At 44.9% G+C, this 21313-nt stretch overlaps 3 long non-coding RNA genes across 6 annotated transcripts in view; 1 reads left to right on the top strand and 2 right to left on the bottom strand.

Moving 5' to 3' along the window:
- LOC147336347 (uncharacterized) overlaps positions 1-21313 on the bottom strand; it is a 397968-nt gene that overhangs the window by 355916 nt on the left and 20739 nt on the right. The window lies entirely within an intron of this gene.
- Positions 11482-14779, bottom strand: LOC147336350 (uncharacterized). Of its 4 annotated transcripts, none has more exons than XR_015128521.1 (6): positions 14659-14779; positions 13473-13639; positions 12868-13013; positions 12303-12464; positions 11991-12158; positions 11482-11838 (listed from the first exon to the last, which is right to left on the bottom strand). It is a non-coding gene; the product is annotated as an uncharacterized LOC147336350 (long non-coding RNA). The 4 variants fall into 4 exon arrangements; XR_015128522.1 differs by lacking the exon at positions 14659-14779 and adding an exon at positions 14089-14345; XR_015128520.1 differs by lacking the exon at positions 14659-14779 and adding an exon at positions 14128-14342 and having other exon boundaries at positions 12881-13013.
- On the top strand, positions 14815-19785 carry LOC147336349 (uncharacterized). Its single transcript, XR_015128523.1, has 4 exons — positions 14815-14980; positions 15267-15346; positions 15789-15896; positions 17891-19785. It is a non-coding gene; the product is annotated as an uncharacterized LOC147336349 (long non-coding RNA).

Here is a 21313-nt window from a genome sequence, read left to right as displayed (position 1 = left end):
TCGGTGATGGCACGCACACCACCCGGCACTGGCGCAATGGGACTGTCAAAGTCCTCTTTCGCGTTCTTGCGCACGCAGACCTGCGAAATCAGTTTGGACGTGATGTGATCGAGCAGACATGCCAGCAAATCCACTTTGAAGCGCGCGCCGTCTCTCCATATCCTACCAGGGTGTAGTCTCAACAGGGGAAACCCGAGTATACTCATTGTGAGGATTTGTGCTTTGATAAGACAAGTGGTGACGTGGTACGCCAGCGTACACTTTTGGCTGTCGGTCATATTTGCCAATCCGTCTGGACTCCCTAAATTCCATTCGCCCACATGCTCCCCGACAAAGGCCCCGGTGACGCCTGTGTCCGTGAAGGGCATCTTCATGAGGTGCAAGGCGAATGTCCTTGCCACAAACGGGTGTATCTGCAACCGCGTGTGCATGTCCAGTACAGTCTCCAATAACTCTGCGTCTTCGGAGAAAATCCTGTGGATCAAAAGCCCGGCGACGTTCTGTGTAGTCAGTACGTGGCCCAAGTACAAGGCTTCTGTGCTCTTGATGTCGAGAATGGAATCTATTCTCATGCCGATCGGGAATTCGTTGACGTGTAGACACACGTAGCGAAACCCCCGCTCGGGTGGCTTCGATAGATCTACTGCGTAGTATACCCTAGCGCCCGTCTTGCAGTTTATTGTCACCGATGGTATATCCGATCGTGTGTAGGTGAATTCCTTCGGACGGGTAAATTTTCTCGTCAGTCTAGAACATACGTATATGCCCATAATGTAGTTCGAGTTGATATCCTCGACAGCTGTTCTGTAAACATCGGACGCCTGCTGAGCGTTGGCATCGCAACCGTGCGTGCAAACGACTTTCTCTAAGCCCACGGTGGGGTTGGTTTGAGGCGTGTCGGGGGTTTTCCTTAGCATTAGCTTAGTGGCATAGCCTTTGTGTTTCTGGATCTCGAAGGCTGTCGTGAAAGCCATTGTGAAGTAGGGCGAGTGCGTCGTCCCGTAGCGTGCATCGTTCAGGTGACTGTACTGCACTCCGTTAGACCTCCATTTTGGCACTTTATCTAAGAACCTCAGATCGGCTTCGGTTGTAGCACGCAGTACTTCTGGCTCGTCCGATGTGTATTCGCTTGGGTACAGGACACTGTCAGGTAGTTCGATCGCCGATGCGTCGTCTGTCGGCAGTGGATTTCTTTGGGCGCGCCGTGCACTGTCACCGCTCACAGGGCTCTCGAGTCGGACGTCATGTACGGCCTGGGTTGGCTGGTCGTCTCCATGACTCGGACCCGCTGGCGTGTCATCGCAACCACCCATCTGCTCACACTGTGGCGCCACCGTTTGCTTCTTGCGTTTGTCTGTGTTACTCAAAGCCAATATGTCACAGTCTTCGCCATTTCTAACATGCATTTTGTCGGCCGCTACATTGGGAAACAAGCTCGAGATCATGGTGTTGACATCAAAAGAGGTTACATCGTAGGGGTCTACCTCCTCGCCGTCTACCTCCTCGCTGTCTACCTCCTCGGCGTCTACCTCCTCGCCGTCTACCTCCATGTTCAGCATTGGAGCAACGATGTCGTAGGAATGATTTGTGGCGTTGTGCAGCATCAGCGTGGAAGCGTCTATAGTATCGAGATCCTCGATGTGTGCCATCAGCGGATATCCAGCGTTTAAATCATCGACGTCCGCCAGCGAGGTCCCAGTGTCGAACAAGCGGCTGTCGAATGAAAAGCTGATGGAATGGCATGGCTCGCTCGGGACAACGTTGTCCCCTATACTTGGAAATGTGATGTTGTGGGTGTCGTTGTTATGGGGAAAGTTCATTAGCTCTATGATGATGGGCTCATCGGTGTGCGTTTCAACATAAGACATTTTAGGTCGAGCGCTGCCGTTGTCCTGCGGATCGCTGCCGCTGTCAGGAGCCAAGGGCCTCTTACCGGGTCCGTGGTAGGCATTATTACTAGCTTGGCTACGACGGAATTCATGTCGGCGTATTATCATGTCGTTGGGCATAGACACACACATAGCATTCACTGTGAGTACACTTGCCAGTCCTCTGAAACATTCTAGCACTCTTGTGCCAGGCCTGTGGATCGGCGCGGTGAGAGATCCTTCAGATGGCACGGTTTGCTTCGGTGGTATCTCGATGACGGTGACGCGGACAGGTTCGGTCAGGCCGATCTCCGACAGCCGATCTCTCATAACGCTGTCGTCCGTCACGCTGTCGCCCAGCCAGACATAGCCGCCGTCCACTATCGACATGCATCGGACGCCAAACGATTCGGGTTGTAACGCGTCCCAAGTGCTCAGATCACGGAAGCCTTCTTTGCACAAGAGTAAGAACTGCGACTCGATAGTATCGGCACTGTCCGACGCGTCACTACTCCACCAACTGTCCACTGCACTCTCGACATCACCGGTGAGGGGTAGCAATATCTGCACCATTATCCCACAACAGGCCTTCCTCAGGCTCGTCTCGTCCGCCGCACTGTTTACTGCCCTGTACATCTTATTCATACAGACATAGGGTAATAGAGACACGACGTCCCACGTGCGCGTGTTCACTAGCAACGTCTTGATCAAGTCTCGGTGGGTAGCATACAGTTGCCTGGGAGGCACTGTGTTTTTCTCGTAGATATCTCTGAAGCAGCCCAACACGCCCGCGGCAACCCTGTGCCTGGTCACGGGTAGAATGGGATTGTCGTTACAGTGTTCCGGCGACAGCCACGACTCGAGAGGAATCCAGATCTCGTGTAGTGATACAATTGCACGCAGCGACAGCACGGTGCAGTCCACAGACTCCTCCAACACCAGCGAGTCCAGCCTGGGGGCGAGCGGTTTGCAACACGGCAGCGACATACCTAAGGACTCCCAATCTCTGGTGTTGTACGTTGTCACAGTGGCGTCCAAGACTGTATTGATGTGAAGCTTAGGCACGGGTGTCTGTAGCGAATACACGACAGAGTTGTCGTTTGCACGTGCGACGCTTTGTAATGTCGGAGACGAACATAGCGGAGCGTTGTACGCGTCGTCCTCGCACCACACGTCGCGGCATATGCACGCACTCTTGACAAACGAGTAGAGGGGCTCCGGTGTTCTATCTGCAAATTTGTCGTGTACAGGGTTCCACGTGCCGTGGGTTGTGGTGTTGGGCATTTCAAGATAATAAGGGATCTTGAGATTCAGTACCTTAGAGCTTTGTCGGTTCGTGTATCTCCACCACAGCTTTAGGAAAGTGATATCCTTATTCTGTCTATCGTGAAAGGTCAATGGCGTCTCTCCGTGCCCGTACTTGCTGTAGATGACAAGCACCAGTTCCTGCCTGCTCGCCTGATCGCTGTGTAACACGTGTCGTTTGTTCTTCACTGACCCCAGAAACAACATCACAAAATATGGCGTGTGGTACACAGCTAAGTGTTCCAAGTGTTTCAGAGACAACTGTTCCAAATCCGACATCTCACACCACGGTCTTCTGTTCTCGATCCCGTAGGCGACGGTTCCGTCGGCGGTCGGGGCCATTGTCACGCCATTGCACAATGCGCATCGATTGTCAGTGGCTACCCCGGGAAAAAACACACTCAATTTAAGTTGACATTGATGAGTGCGACACGGTTTGTCTTTATGAATGTAGCAGAAATCACGATACTGTCCATGGTCATGGCCGCTGACCGCGGCGATGTATGACTCCTGGTAATAGTACAGATGGTTGAGAGCGTCTTGGGTCGTTTCGAAAGTCACGTCGTTGTGCAAGGCTCCAGAATGCAGCGCTTTGGCAATGCGCTTCCACTCTGTAACACCATAATCCTGTTGAGCCATGACACTGTCCTGAAATACAAAGCATGAAACAGTATGGACTAGATGATAGTGTGCTTTATAAATAGTGTATAGTGCTACCCCAGTCTTTGCCTGATGGTGTACTACCTCAGTCTTTGTCTGATGGTAGCCCCAGCAGTGGCAATTTATTCACACACACACACACACACACACACACACACACACACACACACACACACACACACACACACACACACACACACACAAATTTCCAAACGAAGGAGACAGCTTAGAGTATCGCACAATACGACGATCAAAGCCTGAACATGTTAAGCGAAGTGTCTGCGTCTGGTACAGTGTGACACAACATCATCTTGTACTGAGCGGTCTCCCAGTGGTAATACAGTGTGTGCTGAACGGCAAGGCCTTGACAGTCAGCGGCGTCTGTTTTGAGTGTCCATTCGATCAAGTCTGCCTTCATCTCATCTGTTATGTTCACGTCTGCGTATCTATCGCCACAAGTGTAAGGCGTTGGATGGCACGAACCCATTGAGGGTAACGTGTACCAGACGTCGAGCGGTTTACCTTGACAAGGCGAGCCCATCCTGCTTCTAGGGCCCGTAACGTGGCCGATTGCGGCCGTAGCTGTGGCTAAATCGCCGGTGAAATGTGTGTGTGTGAAAAACGACATGCCGGCGCGAGGAGGCTGCGGTAAAACGCCGGTGAATGTGTCCATGTCCACTAGTATATACCGGACTCCGAGAGTTTCGGCAGTGTAGTCTACCATCTGCACGTCCGAGGGCAATTCGTTGGAGTGGCCAAAGAGCCAACTCAACACTTTGCATTCTGTGTTCTGTACATCGCCGTTGTGGTTAGACCATAAGATGGCTTTCATGCCTTTGATCCTGGGTATGGCGTGGACGCATCTCGTTCTGGTGTCGAACGCCTTCCACCGTAGGTCTAACACATACATCCTCTCTGTCCTGATGGCCACTTCGTAACGCTCGGAGGCTGACATGTATCCGGGTGGATGCGCCGACTCCACGATACCCAACGCTGCGGCCTCTCCGAATATCCTATTGCCGTACTCGGGCGTGAGCCTACTCTGTTTGCGCGTCACAATGTACATGGCGCTGTAGTTATCGCAGCCCGGGAACATGTCAATCGTTATGGCGTTCGGCAGCTCGGGGTCGACGGCTGTTCGGTTAAGGTTGAATTGTTCAATCACAGCTACGGGTCTGTCCACTGTGCAGCCAAAGTGCGTAGGCCTTCTTCTGTACACGTAAAGCCCCGGAGGCAGCCACTTGGATCTCTGTATCTGATACACAACCACAGCGTCGCAACACTTGGTGTAGTCCGTGCTGCGATGGTTCAATATCCATCTGTACGCTGTGACGACTTGGCTCATCTCGAAGGCCCACAGCGGCCTGCCTCCGGATCGCGCTCGATATGCTGCTGCTCTCGCGGAGACCCGGTCGTGTCTCACGTGATCGACTCGTCGCACTATATCACCGGCTTTGCCGTCTGTACGCTGATCACAAGGACAGCGTACCTTTGCCGAACCGGAGGTCCGCTGCAGCAGTACGTGTACGCTGTGAGCAAAGTTGAACCTGTGATCTGAACACGGGGCCGCCGACATCATTTCAGTCAGACGGAAGCCTTCCGCCCCGGGGACGTAGACCATGTCATCTATCACAGGCATGGGCTCCAGCGACAGTGCTTTGAATAGAGCACAGCAAAGCCCTCGGTTCGCCATCGAAAACGCTTCGTTGTCCGCGACTCGGGTTCCAGAAGAGCTGCTGAGAGATTGCGAGACGAAACGCAAAGACGCTCTGGTCAGGTCTGTGTGCAAAGCTACGAACCTGTACAGGCGCGTATCTACGACGAGCTACAAAGACACGCGGAGCGGCCGACTGGGTAAACCCGGACACAAAAAACACAACAGCAATGACTCGAAGTGCCTAGTGTGTCGGGTGACCTTGGTGAAAAGCAGCAAAGACAGACACAGAGCAGGCGTCAAGCTTCGGTGTCCCTGCAACGTGAGAGTTTGCAGCATGTGTTTAGGAGGCAATCCTACATGGTACTTAAGTCAGCCGCACTTCACGTCGTGTGAGGTCATGTCGCGCTTTGTGTGCGGGATATGCTCGACCTTTCAGGATGCTGTGGAAAAAGTGTGCTGTCTTTGGCTCTGTGCCGGATGCTCGGCCGGGCGTAGCGCGGGCGAGCCTTGTGTCAAATGTTCACGAGAGACTACACGCGGCAAGCGTCATGAAATGTGCACGTTGTGGCCAAAGACGAGATCTGCGGCGGACTGCCCGGCGGATGACACACGGCGCGTTTGCGACGTGAGCAAAGTGGACCGTTATAGACAGGAGATCAGACATCGTGTACTGCGCAAAGTGTCGCAAAGCAGACACATTTCTCCATCTGACATCAAAGTATTGTTTCATGACACGCACGCCGCGTCCGAGCCGTGTGCGTGTGATTCCACTCAGGGATCGGCTCTGTGCACAAGCTGCACTCCGGTGCTGACCATAATGGAACTGCTGGCTAAGAACCCCAAGCCCCTGATGGCGTCTCTCGCAGAGAGAGCTATACCGGGTAGAGCCCTCGTTCGACACACGTACAATAGAGACCTGTTACTGCAAATGTTAAACGATCAACGTTTGCCATTTTGTTCAAACGCACATAACTGCAAAGGCATGCTGGTCAGCGCAGCCGACGGCAAACGCCGGCCGCTGAGAGCGTTGATATCACCTCAAGCGTACGCCGACGTCGCGAGGTGTGACAACGACACCGCGAACACATATGGAGCAAGCCCTACGGCTTGCATATTGTGTTTGCTGTTCAACCAGTCTAGCTCTGTGTCACGCATGCTGAGCTCAGAATCACTGTACCTAGAGCCACCGCCAGCTGGACCCGTGTACTATTTCAACATAAAGTTGTCACCTGACCTTGGAATACCACAAGTCGACATTGGAGAATATCACAATTACACAGTGTGCTTTAAAGGCATGGCGTGCTGCTTCAAACCTACATTCTATTACAACTGGAGAGACGTGTTGGCTGCATTACGGATTGACAACGTGGGAAAGGTAACACTCTTACCTGTGTGTTGAACGGAAGTGAAGCGGAATCCTGGGCTTGAACTGGTGTGAACTGGTGTGAACTGGACGAAGCGGTCTCCTGTGTGTATATGCGAGAAAAAAATCACAATCAATTACACGGTCTGCTTCAACACTAGGTTTACTAACCTGCGCAAATTTGCGTAACTTCCCTAAACCCAACACCCCCTAGAATTACTGGCTTTTTTATTTTCTGGTGCAAGTCCCGAAGTGTTAATCACCCATGCTGAGATTTTCACAGGTCGTCAGCTTGTTTCTCCTCCGGTTTTTTGTTGTGCAAACCACCCATTATCCTTGAGGCCTGGCACATTTACATTTGCTCACTCGGAGTTGCTCAGATCCAAGGCAGGCCAAACCTCTGTGTTAAAACTTTCAGAAATGCCTGCCGTATCTATATGCCACACATCGACTGACCTGTACATATAAAAGACACACATTCACACCTTCCTCGACTCTCAGCACAGATCTTCCATTGTGTCATGCAGGTGCAAGAGAACATGTCAGAAATTCACCTGTGCCAAATGCAGGGATGATGGATACTGGGTCTGCAAACGCTGTAAAGTCTGAAACACTTGGAAATAAAACAGACGTGTGTACCCGTATATTGTGAATGTGTGTCCTTTGCGTGTAGGTTGTATCACAGACATTTGGCCTGCCTTGGATCTGAGTAAACAAATGCCAATGTTACACACACACACACACACACACACACACACACACACACACACACACACACACAGCAAATCTGGTCCTCGCCGACCCACAGCACGGTCCTCGCCGACCCACAACACGGTTCTCGCCGACCCACAGCCGTGTTGCCGATGAAGAATATAACAGCTGCTGACTTGTGTGAGTGCTGCTATTGTTCTGAAACCATGGGCACGAAGGTCGCGGTACCTGTCAAGACATACGATGGTGATGTGTTCCTCGTTAAAGTATGCCCGAGAGGTACGGGTTGCAATACTCCTATAGATGACATTAACGTCAAGGGACGCGTGGAGCTTGGAATCCACCTCGACCTCTGTAAATCGGAAGCCTACCCATGTTCACTCGGGTGTGACCTCACCTCATTGCCGACCGACATTGTAGTGTCCACATGCAGTGGGAGTGTGCGTTTGGGAGACACGTACCACATTACGGCAAAAGGCGACGTTGTGGTGAACGACAACCTGGACTCGCTTGCAAAAGGCCCAGCTAAACGTGATGAACTGCGAGTGCACCTTAACAAGGACGAACGCTCCTGTGTCGTCTACACTGCCGGCGCGGACCCCGATCGGCGCGACCACGGCATATGCATTATCGCCTCTAACTTCATAGAACCGAATGGTAGATTGGTGGCCGAAGAACTAGAGGTGATGGAAAGGCCTGGGTACACGAAACTCGAACCACAGACTGGGGTGAACAATGAGGTAGATGGCTCCATGATAGTGGACTTTTACATACGCCCCATCGCCCCGGATTTACAATATGACAAGTTTTGGTTTTCTCTTAACCCTGTGAGCAAACAATGGTTTCAACCTCCAGCTAATGTGAAGACGCGCAGGGCGGGAAGCCCCGATCAGGTCCGTGGGGGGCTGACGATATGCAGAGGAGATGCATCTGTCTTCATAACGGCAACAGGCATGGTTCACCTTAACGGACCTGTGTGGGTGCACGTTGGTACTAGCACCGATCAGGAGAGCCCTGGAGTCAGAACGGTGGTTGTGTTTGAGTGAATGTCTCCATTTTGTCAATGTGATCTCCCGAACATAATTGTACACTGTTGGTCACGGAAAGATCACATCTGTTGTTACTACCCCAGACTGTACATGAAACCAAATAAAGTTTGTCTTGTACGTACTATAAACCGAGTCTGTGAACGTTTTGGTATTACACAGCACACGTACTCACACATAGCCGATGACACAGTCAAGCTGATACGCGGTAACCCCTTTGTATATTTCTTTTGTTTTATTTGACAAATGGTGATTGCAATGTCAACACATACAGTAGTGACAAGGATTGACAAGAACTAATATTGCACATAGAAACTAACATACTGCAGGTCGGGAACGTTGGAACTGCAGGTCGGGAAGGTTGGAACTGCAGGTCGGGAAGGTTGGAACTGCAGGTCGGGAAGGTTGGAACTGCAGGTCGGGGACGACTCCAAACTCCGCCATGACCAAGACCAAAGAGCTTTCGAAGGACACCAGGAAAAGTATTGTAGACCTACACCAGACTGGGAAGAGTGAATCTACAATAGGCAAGCAGCTTGGTGTGAAAAAAATCAACTGTGGGAGCAATCATCAGAAAATGGAAGACATACAAGACCACTGATGGTCTTTTGACCGTGGGGTCAAAATGATCATGAGAACGGTGAGCAAAGATCCCAGAACCACACGGGGGGGCCTCACTATTGCCAGTAAGTTACTGGAATTACTGATCTACAGTATCTTTACTGTTGTGATGTTTTACAGTTCAACCACTTTACTGTAAACATATATTACAGTATAACAACAGCTTTACTGTAAATGTGGTTTACAGTTAGAAAGACTTACCGTGATTAAGTTTTATAGTATCACTGTACTGCAAATGTGGTTTATGGTATAACACTGTAATTGTGTACAGTATAATTTGTTTAGACTGTAATTGTGTTTTTACAGCATATGAAATAATATTAACATTCATATTCGATATAAGAACATTTAAAACCCTCAGATGGTCATAGTCAAAAAAGGGACCCTTTTGGGTCCCCTTGGATTTTTGATTCTCAATATATCAGTCATTTTAAAGACTAGTTGCATGAAACTTGGCTAGGATGTGCATTTTAGCATTATTTTTAAAATTCATTGATCCCCTCTATGGTGTTGTGTATAGTAAAGGAGATTCACATAAGTGTTACCATCTGTGGTCCTCGTACCATTTTGGGTCCCATTGACTCCCATTATAATCACATATTTTCGATATACTGTAATCCTGACATGTGATATTTTTTTTCTCGTGAATACCTAATGGATCTAAGCCTCAGGCTTCAAAATAAAGGAAAAATATGTTTTGGATCCAATGAGCACAATATTAGGTACAGCACCACCATAGACATTTTCAGTGGTTTTGAATGCAGGACATGGTTATCTTATTATGCAAAATACATGACAATAAAACAGCTGACCACCATAAAATAGTCTCGATGTAGTGGAACTGATATAAGAGAGTGGTGTGAATGTGATTGAGAATATATTTATAATATATATTACGGGTTTCCCCCCCAAAAAAAAAATAAATAAAAAATAAACAGGGGTCTTTATGACAATAAAGCCATAAAAACCTAAAAAAATATAAAGAAAATTATGAAAAACTTTATATCAGTGGATAGGTCTGAAGTTGTTTAAAAGATCTGATGTGAAAAAAAATTCATAAAATCCATTGCTATATCACCTTTTGGATGGGGACCATTTTGGGTCCCGAGGACCATAAAAGGGTGTAAATTCTGACGACCATCCATTAAGAACAATATGTACGTCTCCCACAGTGTGTGTCTGACAAGGTGATCAGCAACACAGGGGCACCACAGGGGACTGTCCTCTCCCCCTTCCTCTTCACCCTCTACACCACAGACTTCAGCCACTGCACAGAGACCTGCCATCTTCAGAAGTTTTCTGATGACTCTGCGGTGGTTGGATGCATCAGCAGGGATGATGAGACAGAGTACCGGGCTGTGGTCGACTCCTTTGTCACGTGGTGTGAGCAGAATCATCTGCAGCTCAACGTGGCAAAGACCAAGGAACTGATCGTGGACTTCAGGAAGACCAGGAAACACTTGACCCCTGTTTCAATCCAGGGGGTCAGTGTTGACATTGTGGAGGACTATAAATACATTGGAGTACACATTGACAATAAACTGGACTGGGCTAAAAACACCACAGCACTTTACAGGAAGGGCCAGAGTCGTCTCTATTTTTTGAGGCGACTGAGGTCCTTCAACATCTGCCAGAAAATGCTGAGGATTTTCTATGAGTCTGTGGTGGCCAGTGCGATCCTCTATGCTGTTGCATGCTGGGGGAGCAGGCTGAGGGTCGCAGATGCCAACAGACTTAATAAACTGATCCGTAAGGCCAGCAATGTTGTGGGGATGGAGCTGGACTCCCTCAAGGTGGTGTCGGAGAGGCGGATGCTGTCCAAGATAAAGACAATGTTGGATAACACCTCCCACCCACTCCATGACATGTTGGTCAGTCACAGGAGCTCGTTCAGTGAGAGACTGAGATTACCGAAAAGCACCACTGAACGACACAGGAAATCATTCCTGCCTGTGGCCATCTCCCTGTACAACGCATCCACTTAACACACTGTTTGCTGCTACAACTACACATGTTTCTTTTCCAAATATTTATTTATAAGTGACTTATGTATGTGTATATATATATATATATATATATATATATATATGTATATATAGTACTATTCTTAGTTAGCGTATTGTCTGTCTTGTCTTAATGTTGGTTTAAAATGGAGCACTGTAACAAAAAATAATTTCCCCCCAGGGATCAATAAAGTATTCTGATTCTGATTTACAAAAAACAATATAATTCAATAAAGTAGTCTCAGAATAGTGAATTAAACCAACATTTATTGTTGATATTTTTTGTTGATATTTTTTTAACAAGAAAAACATTTTTCAACTGAATAAAAACAATGTCAATAACCAAAATAAATAGAAGCGTACATGAAAACTACACAGTCCTTCACCTTTCTGTGTCTGATTTTTTTAAGGAAAACAGTTTTTCATTCCACTAAAAACAGGACAAACCCACCAGCATGAACATTAAATAAACTATTACAATTGTAAAACAAAAATCATTTACAAAATATAATAATTATCAGTGGGTCCCAGGAAATAGAATGTGACATGGGATTTAGATTTCCGTTACCAGGATGGTCGGGTTCAGCGTAGTCTTTATCACCACCTGTCAAAGACACATCATCAATATTCATGTTTGCTCAGGTTATTCACTTGTTCACATCTGTCTGAGATCATTCATACTGTTGTATGGATGTGTGTACAGTATGTATATAATTATCAGCTATGTAAAAGATATTATCATCTCTGTATTCTTACCTAGTTGGAAGTCCTCCATTCAAACTCAGAGAGCCGCTGGAGGAAGGTGGTGATCTGAGGGCTGATGCTTGTAACCTTCCTCTTTACGACACGACCTGTCTTGCAGCTTGTACCAAGTTTTGCAGGGCATTTTGTTCCCATGTCTGGATTGATCCTCACAAAAAGAACCTTTTAACGGAAAAAGGGCTGCTTTAATTTCAAAATTAAAACATACATTACAGCAATCACCTATATGTTTCTGCAACTGTAGTCAAGCTATCACATATATTTCATTCTTAAATGGTGTAAGCTTTAATGGTGTAAAGTATTTACCTCTGTATCATCTCCAGTGTGATGGACGCTGACTCCTGATACTCAAGGTTGAAAACGTAGTATGACGCAAAGAAGACAGCAAGGGTGCTGGCAAAGTCGGCTCATAAAATACCTTGCCCTCCAAACTGATCATCCAGCGGCTTGCAGACATGAAATTATTCCCTAAAAACAGACAAGAGTCCAATAAGACAATGTGCTCACCCTTACAAATAAGGTTTCCACAAGAATGCTGGATAGCAGGCCTCACACTGTAAAAAAAAAATAGAATCCACACGGTTTGCTGCTGTTTCTCTTATTATTTATTATGTCATGAAAATTATGATCAATTACAGGAAAAAACTGCCTAATGTTTTGGCATTTTGGCCTGTGCTGAAATGTTAGGCTGTTTTTTTTTCCTGTTGGTCATTGTGTATAATAAGAGAAACAGCAGCAAACTCTGTGTATTCTATTTTTATACAATATAAAACAGACAAACCCCTGTTAAGTAAGTTGTTGTGTGTACAAATACCACAATAATTACATAGATTTTTTACAAAAATATTACAAGAGGAAACTATTTATTTACCGAGCGCTATTACCCTTGGTGTGATGGGTAAGGTCATCTCTCTCTCAACAGACATCTTGGTGGAAAAAGCCTTTAAACACAAACACTGAGGCTACATCACACTGTCAGCGCAGCCAGCAAGGGCAGGAGGACAGCAATGTACCACACTGGGCGGGAAAAGACAGAGAGACAATTGTTAATTTAACGTTGCATTTATTTAACCCTTGAAAAATATATTTACATAAGTAAATAAAAGAAAAAAAAACACACAACCCATCTTTTCGAGAATAATTCAACTAATTGCTCTTTTGACCAACCTAACACAGACGTTACATGGTTTTCCTATGAAAAAGACCCTGGAAGACGTTGTATTAAAGGAAAAAAAAACATACTCCCCTTCCCACTTAAAAAATTAATAAATATTAAACTTAGGTTGGAGTTCCTCGCGCCACCAACCTAATGTCACATTAACTTTTTAATGTTGTGTACTGCAGCTCACACAAAATTAAATAAAGCAGGCTAACCTACATGAGCAAGCTCAAAACTGGATAAGATTGTTTTAGCAGTCTCTAAATTTCCAAAAAAGAAGTTGTCTTTCTTTATTCTCATTAAATGTGTATTTTTACCTGCTGCTTAGTCAAACTCTCTAAGTTTGTGCAGCTTCCCCGCTTGAAAGGGATTGATGCATCTACCACAGGTGTTTAACTGGGTTTCACTCAATGACCAGGCAGATCTTTTGTTTTTCCTTTTCTTTAATCTTCTTTTCGGCCACAGTCAGCCATAGGTGAAAACCCTTTAAATACAAACCAAAAAACCCAAATACAAATTATGTTTGTTATCACACATCTGCAAATATTGTAAACAATCCCAAACACATTTTCTTTTTTTTTCCTTTTTTTTTAAACACATCAATGCAGTGCATAAGCTTTGTAGTACAATATTTGCTTGAGTATTTTTAAATGCTCAAATTACGTAATTCACTAACAATTGTACATACACCTTGAGAAATACTGCTTTCTATTAAAGTGCTAAATTAAATAATCAATCTGCATTAGAACTTGAGCAGTAACAATAGTATTTATAACCAGCTTCTCTTAACCATATGCAAGCATTAACAGTCTTCCATATGCAGACCAACAATAAACAATGTTTACGAGCGTGCCGCTCGTAAACAGGCGACCAACTCACGACACAGTGCTAATGCTACATGCTAGCGGCAGCCGCGATTCTTTAGCAACTCACTTCAAAGTCTTTTACCATAGTCAGCAACCATTCCCTTACCGGCTGCCTCCCTGGCTTTGTAGATACTTCAGTTCCACACAATATTCATGTTGGCGACAACTTATTGAAGGAATTATACTGGGCTTTTCCCGAAAGTGGCACCTTCCTATTGCTTCCCAGTTCGCCTTTCTTTTTCTTCCCGACAGAAACCCAGACACAAGATTAGTTCCGCCCTCCAGTCTGTCACGTTTACGTTTTCCCTCAGGGCTCTTCACCCGGTTTGACTTGACAGTCATAGAACAGAAGCGCAGGAGGACAATGCACCACACTCGGCGGGGAAAAAAAAGACAAAGACTGTCGTTGCGCCTGTGTTCCTCGCCCCTCCCCGTGTAAAATATATATCTAAATATATATTCAAATGAGAAAAGAAAAAAAACACACACAACCTATTTTTTCCAGAATAATTCAGCTAATGTGCTATTTCGACCAAGCTAACACCGATTTTAAGCCCTCCCACACACACACAAACTATACATGCTCTTAAGAATTAATAAACGAATATGTTAGGGTAGGAGAGTCGTTTTGCATTACCTTATGATGTCCCGTTTGCAGTTTCCACACAGAGGTCCAACAATAACAGGTGCAAAATCTTTTGTCCTCTCTCCTGTTAAACTTGGGATCGCAACCATGGGTTTATTTTGGAACTTTTATTTTGAAAATCCGCAGCGGAAGTCTGCTACTGGTAAACGGGCTACCCCCCTGCCTATCGTTAGGAGCAATAAAGCTTTCGCTGTGGTAAGTCCTCTCCGTCCGCTCTCACAGAGCATGAGTTTAAAACATATTTTTTAAATCCTCATCCAGAGAGTTTTATTCACACAGCGCTGGAAAGAGAAGCTGACCAGGGGTTACACTTGTAAGTACGATTATATTCTGTGTTCATGTTAAGCATGTGATGTAAAATGGGTTGTTGACTCTCATATTTGAAGCCGGCATGTTAGCTGCATTGCCGATGCTAATTCATTGTGTGTTAGCATCAAGCTAGCGGGATTTGGAGTTAACATGTTTTCATTTATTTGTCTTGGTTATACCAGCTATAGTTCAAGTTGCTAAGTCTTCAGTCTGTATTTTGTAATGTGAGAAATATATTATGTTCCAGATGTATGTTTTAATATGTTTTTCTTATGTCTCTCCTTTTGAAGAACTGTTTATCTATCTGCCAAACTGGAACGTACAGGGAGGGCCGAACACACATAATACAGTAGCTGCTAATGTGTTAACGGTAGGTATAACTACTATCGCAATTTTGTTTTAAAAAATACAGTAAGTAAATGTAAATAACCTTAATATACCCATAATGCAAAGCAATAATTAACTGTAGAAATGTTTTCAGGTAAGTTACTGGGCATTTTGTGGTATTTTACTGTGGAAAAAATACAGCAAAGGTTAACAGTGCACATTGTGAAAAAATTTCGTACTGTAGTTCTTTAAATCGGTTACAAACATAGATTTTAGATGGAAGGAGCAGGATTTTGTCCCATGCTTGTATATCTATTTCACATTTAAGCAGCGTCCCCCAAGATTTTCTCAATTATGGCAGTTTATCCACAATTAGGGCATAAATTTATTACAACTGGAGAGACATGCTGACTGCATTACAGATTTACAATGTGGGAAATATAATATAACATAACATAACATAACTCTCACCTCTGTATTGAAAGAAATGAAGCTCAACAGACCTGGCCTTGGAACTAGATGAAGCTGTCTGTCACGGCGGGGTGCACACCCGATGTGGAAACAGGACCCAAAGCAGATGATGACGAGGAGTAGTAAGTTTAAACAGAAAAGTGATCCTTTATTGAGATGACGGCAGGGAAAACCAAGAAACCAAAGCAAACTGTCAAAAACACTACGAAACAAAACACTAAGAGGTACTAAGACCTATAACTATAACTGTGGAAAACAGGCAAAGACGAAAACTAAGGCTAAGGTCAAAATAATAGAACCAGGCTAGATAGGGCAGAATGAACAGACGACCCAACAATGGCATGCAGAAAACAAAGGGCTTGAATATATAGATGACTTAATGAGGTTAAAATTGAACATATGTTATTCTGACAATGTGTTCTTCGTTCATATTCTGTCCTGTTATCCCTAATCACCCTAATGACAGGACATAAACATAATGTCCTGTCATTAGGGTGATTATATTTGGAGAGCATTTTCTCATTATCATTATAACAGCTGGGATCATTACGCCAAAATAAACAAATTACACATCCCACCGCAGTCAATTATGGGATGCATAATGTAGTCTGGCTGTGTATATGTATGTATGTAGTATAGATAAGAGGGCACTGTTGCCCAAAGGTAATGACTCATAATCAGAATCAGAATCAGAATCAGAATGGGTTTATTGCCAGATGTTGAGGTTTACAACATTAGGAAATTGCTGCGGTGCTTCAGTGCAGACAATAAGAATTAAAGTGCTATGTAGAAAGAAAGATATGTGCATGAGATATACATGAGAATAAGAATTATGAGTGCTACGTAGAAAGATATATACATGAGTGCAGGTGGTGATCAGTGCCAAACATGAAATGATGAAGTGACACAGCGTAGGGTCATGTGTTAGTGGCGGGGACAATCATGTGGTAATTGTTCATGTGTCCAACAGCAGAGGGGAAGAAACTGTTCTTATGGCGAGAGGTTCTGGTGCGAATGGACCGGAGCCTCCTGCCTGAGGGGAGCAGGTCAAACAGACTGTGTCCAGGGTGAGAAGGGTCAGCTGAGATCCGGGCTGCACGCCGCAGTGTCCTGGAGGTGTACAGGTCCTGCAGAGATGGGAGTCTGCAGCCAATCACCTTCTCAGCAGAGCGCACAACACGCTGCAGTCTCTGTTTGTCCCTGATAGTGGCTCCATATTATATGCATTACAACACTGAGTCCTTCCAGTGACGTGCATTTGATGTCATTATGCTTGGTGTTGATAGAAATACTGAAATCTCTCTAAGTGAAATATTATTGTGTCCCGGGTTATTATGCTTGAATAATTGCTCTGCGTCAGAACAACCAGCTGCTGCAAATGCAGCAGTAAAGAAAATATGTGTTTTTCCTTCAGTCCGATGGAGGATAAATCTTAGAAAGAGTAAAAAGCAGTTGAACGATAATTTGAAGAAAGAAAATCCAGATTCTACCAGTTTCAGGCTTTGATTTGCTCAGGGGCAGTTGACAGCAGATCGACAGGGCCTGGCTTCAGACACGGTCAGCGTGAAGCAGAGGCTCGTGTTGGAGGGGCGGGCTGAGTCCGTTTGAAGTGTGTCTGTGTAAAAATAGCCGCTGCAGCCGTTTTGCGCGCCCTGGCCAGGCATACCAACCTTGGAACCAGGTGTACCTCCAGCCAGCTCGCAGGAGGGATCATGGGAAACAGTTTAGTTGCACATGGCACATCCAGGGCACAGCTACCTGCTGCACGTGCTTATCATCTCACCCACAGATGTGGGTGTGATGTGAACAGATGTTCACTGTGATATGTAAGACAGACATACAGTATCATAATATCGCAGCCTGTTTGCATTAAAACTCTCCTCTCACTGTCATTGGTTTAGCTTGAGGTTTTCAAACTGATAAGAAATAAATATACTGCTGTGATATAAGACATACATACAGTGAGTGAGTCAGCCAAATACATAAAATTAAACATGGCTGATGTTATTCCAGGTACACACGTACCACAGACTTTTTAGGCATGTGTGAAAAGAGGTGTGCTCACTTCAGTCAATCAATCATACTATGTGTATTCTTCCCTTCGCTTCCCTCCAAGACATCTACAGGAAGCGGTGCCTGAGGAAAGCGGGGAGGATCATCAAGGACTCCAGTTACCCCAGCCATAAACTGTTCAGACTGCTTCCATCAGGAAGGAGGTTCTGCAGCATCCGGTCCCGTACAGCAGACTGAGAGACAGCTTCTTCCACCAGGCCATCAGACTGCTGAACACGTCATAGACACCTCAGCTTCACTACTGGAACTTCAACATTATGCACTCCACACTGTATATAAATGCCACTTGTTTTGCACATATTCAACTCTGTATATTCTATATATTTTATTATTATTATTATTATTTTTTATTATTTTTATTTATCTATTTTTTACTATTTAATTTGTAAAAATGTGTATACACACACACACAGGAAAATATTTAGTATACACATCCAGAAATGCATACACTATTATATATTGTACATACAGTGGGGCAAAAAAGTATTTAGTCAGCCACCGATTGTGCAAGTTCCCCCACTTAAAATGATGACAGAGGTCAGTAATTCGCACCAGAGGTACACTTCAACTGTGAGAGACAGAATGTGAAAAAAAAATCCATGAATCCACATGGTAGGATTTGTAAAGAATTTATTCGTAAATCAGGGTGGAAAATAAGTATTTGGTCAATAACAAAAATACAACTCAATACTTTGTAACATAACCTTTGTTGGCAATAACAGAGGTCAAACGTTTACTATAGGTCTTTACCAGGTTTGTACACACAGTAGCTGGTATTTTGGCCCATTCCTCCATGCAGATCTTCTCGAGAGCAAGCTCTTTGGTCTTGGCCATGGCGGAGTTTGGAGTCTGACTGTTTGAGGCTGTGGACAGGTGTCTTTTATACAGATGATGAGTTCAAACAGGTGCCATTCATACAGGTAACGAGTGGGGGACAGAAAAGCTTCTTACAGAAGACGTTACAGGTCTGTGAGAGCCAGAGATTTTCCTTGTTTGAGGTGACCAAATACTTATTTTCCACCCTAATTTACGAATAAATTCTTTACAAATCCTACCATGTGGATTCATGGATTTTTTTTCACATTCTGTCTCTCACAGTTGAAGTGTACCTCTGGTGCAAATTACTGACCTCTGTCATGATTTTAAGTGGGGGAACTTGCACAATCGGTGGCTGACTAAATACTTTTTTGCCCCACTGTATATTTATTAGTTTCAGGTTGGCCATTCTTGTATTTTGCTCGTTTGTGTTGTTGTGTTTGCACATCTCTGTTGCTTGTGGGGTTCGCACACAAGAATTTCACTCGCATGTGCTGTGCCAGTGTGCCTGCACATGTGATGTGACAATAAAAGTGATTTGATTTGATTTGATTATTCTTTGACAGACAACAGAGCACCAATCAGGCTCTCCAGGGAATCCCAACAGTCAACAGGACCCTTCACCATCATACATCCCTCTTGCTGTAGGCTGTAGAATAGATCTGTAGCTTGGTCTCAAGAGCCGAACAAGAAATATTGTCATCAGTTATAGTCATGGTTGAATTGGGCTATAGCCTCTGTCCAGGTCCACCTAAAGCAACAGGTAAATCTCATCTCATTGTTATTCTTTCATCATTGCGCATGCTCACATAGTTTTCATCCTGGATTTTAACTGCTGATGAGTACTTAGTAACCATCAGTAACTCCCTTTCACACATAAAGAAAGGTGTCGGAATAACATACACGTTGAACCACAGACACATAAGGAACAATAGTCATTGCATCTTCAACACGACTAGTACCAGCTACAAGTTGTATTCAGCTGTATTATTTTTGTGTTATTTTCTCCCACAAATTTGCACATTTTTATTTTTGAAGAATTTGTGTTTTTGTAAGTTTTCTATTGCTAAAATCAGGTCAGTATCTGCAAATCTGAATTCAAGAATAAAGAATGACCAGAAACTCTGTGGTCAGGTATTCCAGATTTGCACACAGGTACTATAAACCTGAAGAAGGCCAGGCTACTGCTATGCAGAAGGGAACTGTAAGGACCTGATGGGAAAGGAGCAGTGTTAGACAAACAGCAGTCTGGTATCCAGGTTACACTAAAGGAAAGGGGTCGACAGGAACTGAGAGGCCCTGTTGTTAGAGGATGACTTCAAGTAGATCCTTTTGTTGAAGAGGATTACCCTTATTTCATTCCTGACCGATAACTACACTTATTATATTCCCGCAAATCACACGCATGCAGTTCTGCATGGTAGTGAAACCAAAGCACGTGCAAGGTTTCTGTGTCATAAAGACGCACATTTCAATAACAGACAGCTGCATGCCAAGGTGCTTCGGTGAAAACAAACACTCTGTGCCTTTCTGTTGGCGGAATCAAATTTACCTTGGACGGCAGCTGTTTAACTGGCGTCAACTTTACCACTTTTGTCACGAAAATCTTCAACATGGCTCAAAAAGAATACAAGTAGCAGCATTCTCCGCCTGCCTCTTTCTTGTATATGTGTCTGAAAGCCAGTGTTTGACTGTGTGAAGAGGCGAAAGGCCTACTGGTGGAAGGGGTGGACCTAGAGTGTGGAGTGTCTAGTATTCTCAGGAAATTTAAAGACGACTTCTTCAATTAGTTAGTATGTTTGGTATCAACAGTTTGGCCTCTGTATTTTTTTATTTAAATGAGAGGAGACAGAGAGGTTAATGACAGCACTCTGACTTTGTTAAACAATAACTCAAGTCTGGAACCGAATAGTTTTCACTTAAATTCAATTCTGACAACATAGCACCAAATCACAACAGTTGCCTCAAGGTGCTTTATATGGTAAGGTAAAAGCCCTATAAAGACAAACCCTCAACAATCAAGCAAACACCTGTATGAGTGAATACCTGGCAACAGTGGGTATTGACAGTGGGAAGAAAGAAACCTTTTTAAACAGGAAGAAACCTCCACCAGCAAAAACCAGGCCGAGGGAGGGCAGCCATCTGCTTTTCCAAAATAAAGTGATGTAGAAAAGTTAGGAATAGGAAAGCGTAAAAAGGCTGAGGCTTTCAAATTGTACATGAGCTGTCTAATGTCCATACAGAGCATTTTGGCTTTAAATGAAAAAAGCTTAGTCGGTGGCTGAGCTTCAGCTCATCTTTATTGTCTAAACGTGAACAAGAAACAGAAAGTTTATTTGTTAGTAGTGGATAAACTTTATCATTTAACAACAGGTGTATGTTAAGTTTCACTGCTTTAACCTTGCGCATTTGTAGGTGAGTTATATCAACTTTTTTCTCAAACAAGGCATTTCTCTCTCTCTCTCTCTCTCTCTCTCTCTCTCTCTCTCTCTCTCTCTCCATGCGGCGTACCAGGCGGCCTCTGCTGGTCGCGCGCCATAGAGCCTGCGTGAAAACGCAGGTATTTCAACTAGGAGGATCGGGGTAATGCCATTAGGGCCGCCCACGACAGGGGTAATGCCATTAGGGCCGCCCACGACAGGGGGGTGCG

This window comes from Aulonocara sp. 'chitande type north' Nkhata Bay, linkage group LG3, assembly GCF_057382095.1.
Source record: "Aulonocara sp. 'chitande type north' Nkhata Bay isolate Kocher_YH1m ecotype deep benthic linkage group LG3, A_spYH_male_GT1.1, whole genome shotgun sequence".
In the NCBI taxonomy this organism is placed as follows: Eukaryota; Metazoa; Chordata; class Actinopteri; order Cichliformes; family Cichlidae; genus Aulonocara; species Aulonocara sp. 'chitande type north' Nkhata Bay.
This window is presented reverse-complemented; position numbering and strand designations above follow the sequence as displayed.